At 37.9% G+C, this 15,956-nt stretch overlaps 1 long non-coding RNA gene across 2 annotated transcripts in view; it reads left to right on the plus strand.

Annotated features, from left to right (window-relative positions):
- LOC103100386 (uncharacterized) overlaps window positions 1–15,956 on the plus strand; it is a 67,178-nt gene that overhangs the window by 27,000 nt on the left and 24,222 nt on the right. The window contains exon 4 of one of the 2 annotated variants that reach the window (XR_008916361.1): window positions 3,495–3,642. This is a non-coding gene — a long non-coding RNA (uncharacterized LOC103100386). Of the gene's footprint in view, window positions 1–3,494; window positions 14,208–15,956 lie in introns of those variants that run through there. The other variant, XR_462050.3, reaches the window with a different exon arrangement.

The raw sequence follows: 15,956 nt of genomic DNA on the forward strand, positions 1-15,956 counted from the left end.
TGAGAGCAAAATGTCTGTCTGCTTCCTAGTTAGGGCAAACACGTGCTCTGCTTTTTTTTAAACTGGTCTTCCTTTAGGTGCTTAAGGAATAGTTTTCATGCTTTGATATGATCTTACGGTCCTTATGTGAGGGATCGTCTCCTCACCGCACTTTAACCTTACGCTAGTAGCCCAAAGTGATGAAAGGTTTGCTCTAAGTTTAAGCGTTGCTCATTAAGCTTTCACCATTCACCTGTGCCAGGTAACTTCTGGTAGAGAAGTGTTATGGCACAGAGTTACGATTTTTGACTTTTTTCTTGCCTCACTTTTGCAATAAGCAATGTTTAAGTAAAGAAATTTCTTGCCATGAACTTATATTTAATTGATAAGAATGGTTTGGTTCTAGGACTTGTCTGTGTTAGTCTTATCTAGCCCCGTATGCTTTAGCTAGAAGCTTAATACTCTGCTTTGAATTTCTATAGGAGTCAGGATTTCAATGGCCAGAGGCTGAATTAAACTTCCGTCTGTACTATTGGAATCATTTCTAAGTTTTGTAGAAGAAACATTTCTACCTGCTTATTTCTATAAATTTAAATGATCATAATACTACATTAAGCATGGGTGGAGGCAGAGGTTGACATAGAATATTTCTGTCTGTTTCTGCAGCAACAGACAGGGGAGAGAGAGCAAGGATAGATCAGTCAGCTGAAGGAAGTGAGTTAAGTATATTGTTAGTATCTTTAGTGAAAGGAAGAGCAAAAGACTGAAAGATAAGTCAATCCTCCTTGTTTAATGTAGCATTGTAATTAGAATCCATGTGCTCTTAGCAGCAGGTAATATTTTCCTTAATTTCCAATCATCTGGTGTAAAATTTGTTGCTAAAGAGTTTTGATCAGCTCTGTAATGCTGCGAGCTTCCCATGTTTTTGCATGCTATGGCACAATCTAGAAATCCTGCTTCTCCTTTGCAGGGGGCTCTCTGTGGCCTCCTTATTGCCCTTTTGGCTTGCAGAGTTCTGCGGGGGAGGGGACGGGCTGCACAAGATAAGAAGCCTTAAAGGATGAATGTGGCTGAAGAAGACTGAAAGCTTCCGAGGAAGGGACTTCCTCTTGAATTTGGAAAGATCCTTCTACCTTATGATCGGGATGTTGAAATGGCTTTGCGTTGAACGCCCTTTGCCTCATTTCCCACGTTTTAAAAGGTAGAGGAGGGAGCAGTGAGCCAAACGCATTGAACGTCATGGCTTCTGCGCTTTTTAGAATGGAATCCTCCATAGTGAAAAGATTAGGAGAAAGTGTTAGACGTGCCCATGGCGCTCTCTCGGCCATCTGCCCTAAGAGATAGGTTTGAGCAGAGGCTTTTTCCTCCACAGGTGGAGGGACCTTCCTCATTTTGAGAATTAGGGTTAGACTGAGGCTTGGCTTTCCAGCACCTGTGATGCCTAAAATCTGCACAGGTTGTGCCATCAAGGCCATCCTTGTAGTTTCCCAAGTATTCCAACTGACTTGTGATATTTTGTCTTTCTTTCTGATACTGCCTCGTTTTTTCTTTTACCAATGAGATCTCATAGCTGCACTTTGGGAACTCCCCTTGCTGGGAATTCAGATTTTGCTTCAGTGCCTATTTAAGCAATGCTTCAGAGATCTCAATACCTTTCTGTTCAATCAGAGACATTAACCGTCTAAGGTGACTAGTATATGATGAGGCTTATGGACCCGTGGTTCTGAATAATTTCTAAAATAAGAAATTGAAATAAAAGACGTTTCTTACCGTCAGAGGCCACCTGCAAGGTCACGCCTTTGTGATTCCGTACCTCAGTGATCGCTCCTCAAGTTGCACGTGCTTGAATGCCTGGGACAAAGGAATTTCGCTCCCAAATCCGGGGTGCCAAGTGTGGGGTTTTCCTTAATGGACTTCCCTGACCAGCAGGGTCCCACAAGGGAAGGGGCTCACCTTTGTGATGGGACCCGAGGAGAGGTAGGAACCGAGAACCAGGGTGGAAATGAAAGACACGGACAAATCAGTGATTGGATAGGGCAGGCAATCCCTATGATTTTCCTTAAGGCGGAAAATGAGGATAATGGAATACAAGGTGGTTGAGGAGATTAAGATAGAGAATGCAGGCCGAGATGGTTCCAGCCTCGGGGAAGGAGAAGGTCAAGAAGAGAGAGACATAGTCATAGAGGAGCCCAGTGGAGCTCCATGGAAGGGAGAAAGGCCAAGAGGAAGTTCATGGGATTGCCTCTGAATTTATTCATGTCCTGCTTGGGCGGTACTCCCAAGGACGTAGTAACCACATCACAAAGTATAGACAATTAAGATTGGGTGGCAAGGTAGAGGGAACACCTTTTGGGCGTGTAGGACGCAACCGCACTTTCCCGGGCAAGTCTCCGAACATGTTAATGGACTTGTGTTGGGCAATAGGTCTCGTGATCAGGTCAAGGTTACCTTCACAAAGCTTATCGGTAAAGCCTCATGCTTGGAGACACAGTAATCATACAGTCATCTATATTTCATAGATGTGAATATGCTTGGGATGCTACACTCTCAATCCACTGAGCTACCCAGCTGCCCCCATTTAAAGCTTTTCTCGAGAGACACAATCTATCCTCCCCAATCATCCCCAGAATGTGAACAGGGGAGTTAACCCATTCCCAGGAGATCTTGGAGCTGTTCATGCAGCCTTGAACTGAGATTTCTATGTTTTGGCGTACTCAGCAGGAATGGTATGTCACAAACACCTGGGAAGAGGAACTCCATTCCATGAAGTCATGAAAGGTTCACTGCAATTCCCCCTTTTTGTTTATGCCATCCAATTCCCTTTGGTACAGGGTCCGATTAATAGTTTTTTTTGCAATATAGCAAAACTAGTCATTAAAGCTTTTAGTAAACAAGGGAAGCATAAGCAGATAAACAAAATCACAAGCACACCAATTACTAGAAGAGTAATATCATGAACTAAGGAGGAAAATAATCCCTTTTTTGTTTCAATCCAGTGATACAAAGAATCTACAATATGCTGTGGTACAAGGTTCTCCTATAAGGATGAAACAATATTCTGAATTAATATACCCAAATCATTAATATCTTTGGTGATGTTTTCATGGTCCCATAATCCCTGTAATTGTAATTTTATTTTTTCCAATTTTTTTTCATCATTATTTACTGTTATGGGTAGCAAGCAAAATGCAGCATATCTATAATCACTTTTCATGTGTGTTATCAATGACAAAATATTCTACTTCATTCATTAGATCAATCATATTTTTCTGTAACATCATAATACTTTTGTAAAAACTCATATCATTTTCTTTTTGTCTTTCTAATGCTGAGGTTACATTAGCAGCCAATGCTTTCAAATAATTGACATCATGTTCAAGAGTATGTAAGTTAGAAACTGATTGTGCCAAAGATACAGAACCTATTATAGTAGAAGCCAATGCAGAAACTAATGCTACTATGCCTAATGCAATACAAGTAATACATTGTTTATGTCGTGGTCTTATTTTTTGTAGTAATACATGAAGAATTTGATCCTCTGGACTACCATACCATGAATCTTTATGTTCGGTGGCAAAAAGGGCCATGCATGGTCGCTTGATGATTAAGACTGGCCCATCCACTTGTGATCCTACACAATGACTGATCCTACAATTGCTACAGGTTACATTCCAATATCTAACTCCTTTGTGTGTTAATTCAGTAATGTTCAAAGCTTCAGGATGATCTTTTACTGTAGTTATAAAAGCATACTCCCCTGTTAGGCAAGCTTGAATGTCTAATGTAACACTTCTATTTACTGGTCTTTGAACTTTCCCATTATTAGTAACATTAACATATTGAGACATATATACTTTATCCAATGCCAGGGCTATCTTTCCATAATCAGTCAAAATCTGTGTGAAATTAGCAGAACGTAACCAATTAGCTCTGGGGGCGTCACCCACAAAGGCAAGCTGTACCCTCCTATAAAACAATCATGAAATTTATAAGAATCCAGTTTCTTTCCAATACACCTTGTGTCGTTATGCCAAGACACCCAAATCATATTTTTTTCCAATGAATACATGATGCCCTTTTAGATCTACATGATAGCAAGGGCAGAAACATATTAACAGAGTCTCTTTGTTCATATTCCATCATGTATGGACAAATAGGCCTTTCTTGTCCCCAAGTACTATCACAAGATTCCCCTAGCCAACCTAGATATTGCAGTTGGCCGTAACCTTCATATTTTACCCCTTGGTCTACATGATAAGGTCCTATCCAGAAAGAGTCTGACAGATCAGGATGACCATAATAATGTGCCTGCAGAGAATGGAGGGGCAGGCATGCAGGATGGCCTTGTGTGAGGCACACTGGGGGTGCCTCAACTAGTCCAGTCCAATTGAAAGGCACAAACAAATTGTTGGCCTGATTTCTGTCTTTAGCTTGTCTCTCAAAATGGTAAATGTCAGGAATATCAGAGTTAGTTTTTGTATATAAGATGACTTTCTGTAAAGTGTGTCCCATGCCAACATATTCTACTCAAGGTGGTTGTTCTCAAAAGTCCCATTTCTTTATTGCAGTAGCTGTACTTAAATTCTGAAATAAAAGCAAAAGAGTCAATATCTTATGGAGACATTGTCGAGTCTCCTTGCGAGGCTTCCTGCATCCTCTCCTTATCCTCTTTATGGTCAATTTCTCGAACTCGGCAGGAAGGGAGCCATACTCTGTCTTTACCTGTGGAGACACAAAAAAAACCTCGACCTGGCAGGACCACTGGGTGGGGTCCTTGCCAAGACTGATTATCATCTTTCCACACGCCAAATTTTTGTTCTGGGGCAGGGAGCACAGGAGTAGTGGAACCGGAATTTTGTTCATAAGAAAATGCAGAGAAAAAATTTTCAGCTCTGGATATATTATTGGAAGTAAAGATCAAATTATTTATAGTATATATAGCTATTGCCAATCATCAATATAGGGTGCTTTCTCCCCCTTTTTGTTTTAAAAGAAATGTTTTTAGTATTTCATTACTGTGCTCCACAATAACTTGTCCTTGTGGATTGTATGGGATACCTGTGAGGTGTTGAATACCCCAAATTTGGCAAAAAAGAAAAAAATATATATAAGCAGGTCCATTATCTGTTTTAAATGTTCTGGGGGGACCAGCAATCTGAAAAGTCATTAAGCAGTGATTAATAACATGAGAAGTTCTTTCTCCCATCAAGTAGGAAGCCCATAAAAATCCTGAATAAGTATCCACAGTGACATGGATATATTTAAGTCATCCAAAGGACCATTCATGGGTCACATCCATTTGCCATATATCTGTACTATTTAAGCCTCTGGGATTCACACTAATATGCATTGAGGGGGGTGGCTTGGAACACAATTAGGACACTTTTTAACAATACTTCTGGCTTGATCTTTAGTGAGTTGGAACATTTTGTGTAAAGCAGTACTATTTTGGTGAAATCTATGATATGATTCCTCAGCTAATTGCATATTAGATAATATTGAGCAATCAAATCTTGAGCTATAATATCATTTCCTTTAAAAATAGGTCCAGGCAGAGTGGTATGACTATGTACATGCATGACATATACTGGATGTGTCCTTTGTCGTATGACAGTTTGTAATTTACAGAATAACATTTGTACATTGCTTTGAGTAGATCTGATAACAGCTTGTTCTATACCCTGCAAAAACTGAAAAACATATTTAGAGTCCATTATAAGGTTGAAAGGATCCTGAAATAACCAAAAAGCTAGTAAAACAGCTGTTAATTCATTTTGTTGGGTAGAAGAAAAAGGAGTGGTAAAAATGACAGGTGAGCTATCTTCCTTGTATACTCCTGCCTTGTAATTAGCATTTGCATCAACATAAACATTAGGTTCTGATACCCGACGATCTCTTAGAATATGAGGAAAAACAATAGTATGTTGTGACAAAAAAGAAAATAAGCCTTGTGGAGTGTAGGTGGTAATAGCAATGGGGTACACTAATAGTAAAGACCATTCGTCATGACTTTGTAAATATTTCTGTATATCTTTAGCAATGGATACTTGGATTTCATGAGGATACCATCCTAAACCTGAAACCACATGTTCTATGCCTTTCCATTTTAATTGAGCCATAAGACAATTATAACTTGCCTTTTTAGATGTAACCATTCAATGACTCTTTGTTTCTCAGTTAAGGCACCTGTTGGTAACATAAAGTTGCAAAAATAGTCACTTCCACAGCTAATTGAGGCTGATAGCGGTTAAGTGGAGCCTGATTCAATTTGTCTTCTACTATCTCTAAAGCAAGAAAGGCCTCCGGTGTCAAAGTTCCAGGGGAATTCAAATCAGAACTCCCTTCCAGTATTTTGAATAAAGGTTGTAATTCAGTTGTAGTAAGAAATGAATATTGCCTAACACAATTGATATCACCTAACAATTTCTGATAATCATTTAAGGTATTAAAGTAGTCCTTTCTTAATTGTATTTTTGAGGCATAACAGATGCTACATATAACTGAGCCCCTAGATAGAGTACGGGACTTGTTTTTTGAATCTTTTCTTGAGCAATGACTAAATGGTATTTTTGCAAGGTAATTTCCAATTGACTATAGCACTTGCTTATTTAGGATTCATCTTCAGCCACGATAAGAATATCATCCATATAATGTATGATGTACAGAGCAGGAAAATGTAGTCTTACAGAATGAAGGGCTGAAGCTACATATTGTTGGCTGAATAATCTTATCATTCTGGACATGGAATGTTTGCATTACAGTTCCACAGCTTCAAACAAGTACTTGGTCAGACAGAGCTGGCAAAGTTTGTTTGTTTGAGCATCTTAAAACCTCCTTTCTATAATTTCTACAATTAAAATATACTCATCTTAAGTTCTATTACACAGTGGTTGTTAACTCTTTGAGGTCCCTATTTCAGTTCATAAGTATCAGTGTGGAACAATTATAAGCACTTCTTTCTCCTTCCTGTGTGCAAGGAAGGGGTTAATAGCTTCTGAGCAATTTATCCTAAGGCTCCTTGGCTCAATTTAGATTTATTACTTAACAGCCTTGTCCCATCCTTCTCTAACAAGTGAGCTCACTACAATTTAAAATTTTGAATTTATCAAACCTCTTTCATAATAATTTACTCAGTGAATTTTAGTTTGAACTCCACAACTTCCAAATAACTTTGATTAAGTCCTTTAGCAATCTTTCAGTGTGTAACCAAACTGAAGTACAAAGCATTTACCTGTACTCCTCTCAAATTTCTGTCTAAAGTAGAATAGATCCTCCAGTTTAGTTTTCTTTTAGCTCAAAATATTGCTACATACTTGATTAAATTCCAATTTATAATTTGTTGTATCTATTTCACACTAGAATTCATAGTATCAACTAGTATCTCTATCCATTACTCTTATTTCTTCTGGCTTCTCCTCTTTACCATTTTTGTAAGTAGAGGAAAGGTACTGTCACCCTTCTTGATTTCAAGGCTGCAGTTTGCATATCATATACCCTTAAATTCTTTCCTATATATTGTACACATTTTAGAAGCAATTCATATAACCTTAGTCAAAGACAACATTGTTTAGAAATTCTCTCTTGCAAAATACCAACTTCTTGGTACTAGTATTATTGAATCCCATTTAAAAACGTCTTGTGTGTCAAATGATTTCTTGTTACTACTCCTGACAGCACATGCATTAAAATAAATATGATTTGAAAAAATCCCAAATTTAAATTCTAGAATAAGTTCTTCTCAACAACATAACAACTTTTTCAGGATGACTTTTACATCTATAAAGTAGCCAGTGCAATTTTTGTCCTTAAAGAATAAAACATTCCCTCTCTGTGTCAGTCTGGCTATCAGCCACATTTAGACAATTGTCAAATTCACTGAAACCATTATGCATAGCAAGATCTAACAAAACAAACTTCTAACCATGAGTTTTGTTGTGCTCAATAAAATCTGGTTAACATTTCACATTTAACTGACAAATAGTTACCATAATTCATGAAATTATATTTGTATCATATCAAAATCATTAACAATCCTCCAAAATTGCATACATCAAACCATTAATCTAAGTGAAAAGTAGCATCTAATTATGGAGTAAAAATCTCCCTTTTTCTGTTCTGAATTTTTCTCTTTTTCACTCTTTTGGGGGCCCATCCAAAGGAAGAAAGAGGAAAAAATCATTGAACAGGTATTTGCTTTTGTCCTCTGCTGAGGATTTTTGACAGACAAGTTCAATCTTGCAACTATCCCATTTTTTTCTTTCTTTTTGTGAGTGTCCAATTTAAGAATACATAGAGACAAGACTGTGACAAAGACAACGATAAACAGAAACACACAACATTGTGACAAGCATGCTTTGAAAGGAAAAAATCAGTGTTTTAGGATCCAAGGGTTCCAATAAAAGAAGCAGGGGGAAGGGGGTCCCTGTACCGGGCGCCACTTGCCGGGGACATCTACAGAGTCACAATAGGGGACAGTTTAGAACTGTTGGAGAACAGCTATGGAGTCACAAGAAAGAAAGACTGGAACATTATCAAAGAAGGATAATGAATGTTTATTGTAAGCAGCACACCAGATTTAAAGCTCTTCTCGAGAGACATAATCTATCCTCCCCAATCATCCCCAATATGTGAACAGGGGAATTAACCTGTTCCCAGGAGATCTTGGAACTGTTCATGCAGCCTTGAACTGAGATTACTATGTTTTGGAGTACTCAGCAGGAATGGTATGTCACAAACACCTGAAAAGAGGAACTCCATTCCATGAAGTCATGAAAGGTTCACTGCACTCTTGGAATACCTAATACATCTCAAATTATTTCTTGTATATTCCCAATCTGTTATCCTTTATTTTGTTTCCTTTGTGAGGCTTGCCACCATGGATTCAGGTTTTTAAATTCTGCTAATTATTTCTGCTATCCTGGATACTTTTCTCTGTGGGTTTTCATGGCACTATTTTCTCCCCAATTCTCCTTCTAACCTGTTTGACAATCCCTTCTCATTCTCCTTTGCCAGGTCATAATATTATTCCCTAATTTTGGGGATTTGTTTGTTTTTGTTTTTTTCCAACCCATCCATAAACATTTACCTGAAATCTTCTCTGCTGACCACAATCTATTGGTTTTCACCTCCCCCTCTATCTTTCCTTACAAAACTCTACTTTTCATCTGTACCAATCCTTAATTCTTCTCAATTCTTCTCCCCAGCACTAGCCCCTCTCTTCTTTTCTCATATCGATCCCTTGGTAAGCCAATTCAACTCTTTACTGCCCACCCTTATTGAATACCTACTGCCACCCCCATTATCATCACCAATTATGCTGTCAGACTTCTTTCTTGGATCACTCCCACCATACATTGCCTTCATTCCTACACAAGTACTGCTGAATGAAGGCAGAGAAAGTCACAACTATGTGATTATATCTGCTACACATGTTATACACCCTCAACTGGGCCCTCAGCAAGGCTAGGCAATCAACTTACTATCCTACTCTCCCCAATAGCTCTTTCATTCCTTTTTATTCCACCTCAAACCTCTAGTAGGTCACTTAGTTGAGAATATTGCCTCATATTTTACAGAAAAAAAATTGGGGCTGTTTTCCATGAACTCCCTCTTCCTCATCTCCTATAATTTAGATGATGCCTTCTACCACTAACTCCTTCACCCCTGACTCACATGATAAAATGGCCTTGCTCCTTTTGTTTATTCAAGTGATCCCATTCCTTCCCCTTGTGAATTTCAAAACTAGTCCAGGCTATTCAGACCATTCTTTAGAAGATCACATTTAGCTATTTCCTGATCAATAATAATAGAGATACTTGGAATAACAGAATCAGGTCTTAGAAACTACATTCTCCACCCTACTCAGTGTAACAAGATTAGGAAGGGCTACAGCAAACTCAAGATTTAATTATTTGAGAATATGGCCTTCAACAGACATGTGCAAAAAAAGGACAGACCTCTGGGCGATCCTAGGTCAAGCTAGAGCCACCATTGGCACATGTGAGATGCAGAAAGTGAGGTAGAGAACAGCCTCTGGAGTTCTCAGGACTTCCTGTGAGGAGGGCTAGAGTACAGTTCGAGGCTGGTGCTTAAGTTGGAGGAGCCCCACAGACTGCTTTCCTTCAGATTGGTCACGTAAGGACTGATCCCTTTCCCTGCCCTGGTTATCCAAGGCCTTAACACCCGCTTTGGCTCAGCCTGAGCCAGAGTGGTTCTGAGTTAAACTTCTTTCCTTCTCTCTCTCTCTCTCTCTCTCTCTCTCTCTCTCTCTCTCTCTCTCTCTCTCTCTCTCTCTCTCTCTCTCTCTCTCTCTCTCTCTCTCTCTCTCTCTTTCTCCCTCCCTCTAATACTTTCTTCATCCTGTTGTAATTAAAACACCATAAAAATTTGGCAGCTGACTTGAGTGTTTCATTTAGGAATTACATAAGTGAATTCCTTGGCGACCTTAAATTAATATATAGATCAGTCTTTTAAAGTGATTTCAATATCACACCCTCCAACAGATTGCCTTCTCTGTTATCTCCACTCTTTAAAAATTTATTTTTTCTGCCAATAACATTTTATTTCCCCCCAAATAGACAAAAAACAATTTTTAACTTTTTTTAAATGTTGAGTTCCAAAAACGTGTCCCACTCCCCTTCCAGAGATGATAAGCAATTTTATATAGGTTATATATTTACAATAATGTGAAACATTTCCATATTAATCTTCTTGTGGAATAAACAAACAAAAAAATCCACAGAGAAAATAAAGTGAATAATAGTATGCCTCCATCTGCATTTAGACTCCACTAGTTCTTTCCCTGGAGATGGCTAGCATTTTTTATCATCAGTCCTTTGGAATTTTCTTGGATCATTGTATTTCTAAGAAGAAGTAAGTTATTCACAGTTGATCCTTGTACAATATTGCTATTATTAGTTATAATGTTCTGGTTTTACAACTTCGCTCTGCATCAGTTCACGTAAGTCTTTCCAGATTTTTCTGAAATTATTCTGCTTATCATTTTTTATAGCACAGTGGTATTTCATTACAACCATATATCACAACTTAGCCATTCACCAATTGATGGGTATCTCCTCACTTTCCAATTCATTGCTACTACAAAAAGAGCTGCTATAATTTTGCTTATATAGATACTTTTCTTTTTTCTGTATTTTTTTCTCTTTGGGATATAGACCTAGCCATGGTATTCCTGGGTCAAAGGATATGTTTGGTTTTATAGCTCTTTGGGCATAGTTCCAAATTGTTCTCAAGAATGACTATATCAATTCACAAACTCCACCAACAGTGCATTAATGTCTCAGTTTTCCCAAATCCCCAGCAACTTTTGTTATTTTTCTTTTCTGCCAATCTGAGAAGTATGAGGTGATGTCTCAGAGTTATTTTAATTTGCATTTCTTTTTAATTAACTTAAAGCATTTGTTTATATAGCAATAGATAGCTTTGATTGCTTCAGCCAAAAACTATTCATATCCTTTGACCATTTAGCAATTAGGAAATGACTTATATTCTTATACATTTGATTCATTTCTATATATATAAATATATATATATATATATATTTGAGAAATTTGGCCTTTATGAAAGAAATTTATAAATTTTTCTTCACCATTAAAATTATTACCTTCCATCCTTTTTCGCTTCATTCATCCCATTCTCTCCTTTCATCCTGTCCATCCTCAAGCATTTTGTTTCTGAACATTACCTCCCCCAATTTGTCTTCCTTCTTTGAGCCACTTTTTTAAAAACACCTTTCATCTTGGAAGCAATACTGTGGGGTGCAGCTGGGTGGCTCAGTGGATTGAGAGGCAGACCTAGAGACAGGAGGTCCTAGGTTCAAATCTGGCCTCAGACTCTTCCCAGCTGTGTGACCCTGGGCAAGTCACTTAACCCTCATTGCCTAGCCCTTACCACTCTTCTGCTTTGGAGCCAATACACAGTATTGACTCCAAGACAGAAGGTAAGGGTTTAAAAAAAATACTGTGTATTAGTTCCAAGGCAGAAGAATGGTAAGGGCTAGGCAATGAGAAGTAAATTACTTTTCCAGGGTCACACAGTTAGGAAGTGTCTGAGGTCAGATTTGAACTCAGGATGTCACTAGGACTGGCTCACAATCCACTGAACCATCCACTTGTGCTCACTTTGAACGTCTGATGAGTGTAAGGTTCAAGCACTCCCCTCCCTACTTCTTCATCTACCTCCCATGATAAAAGTTTTTTTGTGCCTCTCATGTGAAATAACTTGCCAAATTCTATCTCTTCTTTAACCCTTCTCCCAATGCATCTCTCTTTCTCACCCCTTAATTTTTTTAGATGTCATCCCATCATATTCAGCTCACATTTTTGCCCTCTGTCTATATATACTCAAAACTGCCCTAGTAATTTTAATGTCATATGAGTTACAAGTATCATCTTCCCACATAGGTATGTAAACAGTTTAACCTTATTGAAACCCTTATAATTTTTCTTTCTTGTTTACCTTTTTATGCTTCTCTTAAACCTTATATTTTAGAACCACATTTTCTATTCAGTTCTAGTCTTTTCATCATGAACACTTGAAAGTTCCCTATTTCATTGAATGCCTACTTTTCCCCCTGAAGGATTATACCAAGTTTTTCTGGGTAGGTAATTCTTGGCTGCAAAGTTGTTTGGAGGGTAATTTGGGAGAGATAAAGAGGGCTGTCCCTTCTCCACCATCTTGGCTTTTGCCCCTATCATTTCTACTTTTTCACTTTGATTTTCACTAGATACTTCCATCCTCATTATCATCTTATATCTTTTTTGCCTTTGTAACTAAACTCCTCAAAAAGGCCATCTAGGTGGTGATGGAACACTTCTGTGCTATAAGGAACGGTAAATCTCTTGATTTCTATATGAACTGGAAAGACCTACATTATACATAGTAACTGAAACATTGAAGGATGATCAAATGTAATAGACTTTGCTACTAATACCAATGCAATGATCCAGGACAATCCTGAGGGACTTATGAAAAAGAATGCCATCCACATCTAGAGAAAGAACTGTGGGAGTAGAAATGCAGAAGAAAACATATGATTTATCACTTATTCATATGGGTATCTAATTTGGGGTTTTGGTTTTTAAAGATTACTCTTTTACAAAAGTGAATAATATGGAAATAGGTATCAAGTGACAACACATGTATAACCTACTGGAATTGCTTATTAGTTCTAGGAGGGGGGAGGGAGAGAACATGAATCATGTAACTATGGTAAAATATTTTTTAAAATAAAATATTTTTTAAAAGGCCATGTAGAATTGGTGCCTCCACTTTCTCTCCACTCATTATCTTCTTAACCCCTTATAATATGGCTTTTAATCTTATTACACCAAAACTGCTCTCTCCAAAATTACTAATGATTTTAGTGGTAAATCCACTGGCGTCTTCTCAATCCTCATTCTCCTTGACCTCTCTGAAGTATTCTCTTTGATATTCTCTTCTGTGATAGCTTGATGTTTTCACTACCTAGAAGTATAATTTCATACATAGATATTCGTTGGTCTGAATATGCTTGAATACGAAATTTCCTCATTAGCGCTTCTATTTGATGTGAACAGAATACCGTCAATGGACATCCCCAAAACTAATTCCTGTGACTTTTGAACTAACACAGCTGCAGCAGCTACACCCCTTAAACAAGGAACTGTACCTGTATCAATTGGATCTAGCTGACAGCTATAGTATCCAATTGGATGATAACTTTGTCCTAAAGTCCGTGTTAGTACACCAGATGCAATACCTTTGGTCTCATGCACAAATAATTGAAAAGGTTTAGTATAGTCTGGGATTCCAAGAGCTGGTGCAGATAAAATTGCTTCCTTAAGGCTTGCAGATGTTCAGGTATGAGTTTCAGGGGTTCTGGTTCTGTATTCCTAGTTATATCTGTTAAACATTTAGTAGTTTCAGTATATGCAGGTATCCATTGTCTTGTAATGATTAAAATAGTGGAAGACATAAACTGTGGCAGATAAAAGAGTGGATGGCTTAAATTGTGACAACAGAAAATATGGTTTCAAGACAGTGTCTTGTTTTTAAAATCAAATATAAGGTGGTCGCAGGGGAAAATTCCCAAAAAAGAAAAATTACTCAAGTCAGCTGGATTTTATAGAGATTTTAATTCATACAAATGAGGAATTAAAGAAAGAGAGAGAGAGAGAGAGAGAGAGAGAGAGAGAGAGAGAGAGAGAGAGAGAGAGAGAGAGAGAGAATCATAGGAAAAGGACTAGACCAGCTTAGGCCAGCCTTAAGAGAGAGATCAGTCAGTTTTTTATCCACTCACCACAAGATTTGTCCCAAGCAAGAATTCTAGTGTTCAGAGATTCACCAGGCCAGCTCCATCTCAGCTGACTCCACCAGCTGAATGTCCTCCAGCTGCTTCACAGCTCAAAGATCCCCAGCTCTAACTGAGCTCCTATTTAAAGTGAATTTTCTCCTATGTCACCTCTCCTAAGTTCTTACATCTACCAATCACAGTAGATGTTTTTCCAAAGGACAGACCATTCTTAATTCACACCTAAGTAGGCTTTAAACTTTTGATTAAGTTCACACCTCTTTGCTACTTTCAAGTTCACAAGTTGCCTGACCTTTATAGGTACTTAGCACCCTTTTGTATTAGATCTAAAAATAGGCACAGCTTAAGAACTTTTGCCTTACTATAAGTATGGGTTTAAGTATTTTTCATTGTTCAGCAAGGAGTTTCTTCCCCTAAAACAGGCTTAAGTAGGGGCAGAGTAGAGATCTCACATTCCTGATCGAAGTTCCTTCATTGTTTAAAGTGGGGAATGGTCTTAACCAAATCTTATGAAGTGTAGGGTCTGAGAATTTTTAAGGTTCACAGTCTACAAAAACCAGTTGTCCCAAGAACAGCTCTGAGTTGCTTCTTGGTCTTAGGTGCATGCAGTTTCTGGATATCAGCTATTCTTTTCTTAGTGATACTTCTGGAACCCTCTGACAATACAAAACCAAGATATTCAACATGTGGCAAAACCTACTGAAAGTTTTGCTTTAGAGATTTTATGTCCACATTTATATAATTCACTCAAAAGAATCTTGCTATCTCTCAAACACACTTTAGCAGATGGAGATGCTAGGAGGATATCAGCTTCAAAATGCACTATTTTGCTTTCCTTGAATGATATTGTTTTAAGGTCTCTGTTCAAAATTTGAGAGAATTGGCTTGGGCTGTCACAGAATCCCTGTGGAAGATGAGTGAACGTCCACTGGGCACTGTCCCATGTGAAAGCAAAGATCTTTTGAGAATCCTCATGAATTGATATTGAGAAAAATGCTGAACATAAATCTATCATGGTGAAATATCTTGCTTGATTTGGAATATATTATAGTATCTGAGCTTGGTACTACTTGGATGAGTCTTAATTTACATGATCATTTACAGCTCTTAAATCCATTATGAATCTATAGACAACTTTGATATCTTGATCGTGCTTTTGTTTCTTTATTGGCAGTATGGGAGTATTGTAATTTGAAAAACACGGTATTATGAACCCTTGTTGAATTAGGGACTCAGTAATTGGTCTTATTCCATCTATAGCTTCTTTACTCAAAGGATATTGAGAAACACAAGGAACTGGTCCTTCTTTGGTTCTCACTATCACTGGATCAGCTAATTTCAATAGGTTAACATCTGTGGAAGACTTTGCCCATAAACCTTTTGGTATATCCTCAGGAATAAAATAGATGGAATTCAACTCATTCTCTGCACTGACTAAATCTAAGAACAGCAATGGAAAGGCTTTCAGAGATTCTTCTGGGAGTTGTAATGACATATCCCCAGTGTCAGTACATTGAACTGTTGCTCATAATTTACAAAGCAAGTCCCTCCTGAGAAGGTTCTTTGGGCCAGGCATACATAGAAATGTGGATTCCACAGTTAATGGACCAAGGGTAATCATTTTAGGTTGTAATTTAGCTACTCTCTCTGGTTTTCCAGTAGCTCC

Source organism: Monodelphis domestica, chromosome 2, assembly GCF_027887165.1.
Source record: "Monodelphis domestica isolate mMonDom1 chromosome 2, mMonDom1.pri, whole genome shotgun sequence".
Classification (NCBI taxonomy): Eukaryota; Metazoa; Chordata; class Mammalia; order Didelphimorphia; family Didelphidae; genus Monodelphis; species Monodelphis domestica.